The sequence below is a fragment of the Corvus brachyrhynchos genome, unplaced genomic scaffold (genome assembly GCF_000691975.1).
Source record: "Corvus brachyrhynchos isolate BGI_N302 unplaced genomic scaffold, ASM69197v1 scaffold209, whole genome shotgun sequence".
NCBI lineage: Eukaryota > Metazoa > Chordata > Aves > Passeriformes > Corvidae > Corvus > Corvus brachyrhynchos.
The window spans coordinates 2510200-2510986 of record NW_008246056.1 but is presented as its reverse complement, the minus strand read 5'-3'; positions in this window follow the sequence as shown (position 1 = coordinate 2510986).

Genomic DNA, 787 nt, shown 5'->3' with positions numbered 1-787 from the left:
CCAGCCGCCGGGGAGCCGGGCTTTCCGTGGGTTTGTTCTGTCACCCGTTTGGGGACAAAGTTTGGAAATAAAGGGAGGGTTTCCCCGCCTGATCCCGGAAGGGAAGGAGAGCTGCGAGGGAAAATGCGACCGCTTGCTCTGTGGAGTCCCGTTCCCTGCCTGCCGCACCTCCAGCTCAGCCCCTTCTTGTGATGCTGTCGGGGGACGGGGCAGGGGCTCCCGGCGGGCTGCTGGATGCGCTGCGGGGCTGCAGCCGTAAGGAAGGAGTCTCCACAATCTCTCCGCAGACTAAATTCGGCTCAAACCACAGACATCTGATTCTTCAGGTCCTGAAGGATGCGAATAACTTAGTGCTTCGTGTTCCGGTACCCATCTGAGCATTGCTGTCTCCCGGAGAAACAGCCTGAGGAACCGACCTGGTGTCTGTCACGGTACTTTACACCGACTTTGTGAGACTGCTTTGCAGCCTCCCTTCCTGCAAGGAGTCTCCTAATAGCATCTTTCATTTCTGCTACGAGCTGATACTGACTGCTCATATAAAAACGATGGTCTGAGAGAGGGAGGGCACTGTAGAACCAGCATTTAATGTAGGGGGGTTTGGCAGGGGGTACCTAATCGGGACTTCTTGCACAGGTGACAACTCTGACCAGGCTCTCTCTATTTTGCAGGGTAAAGCGAGCCCTGCGGCGACTTGCTAGAGGGACCGTCCTCCATTTCGCATTGCTGAGTGGACTATGGTGGCAGGAAGATGTTGGCTCGCAAGAGTATCATCCCTGAAGAGTATGTG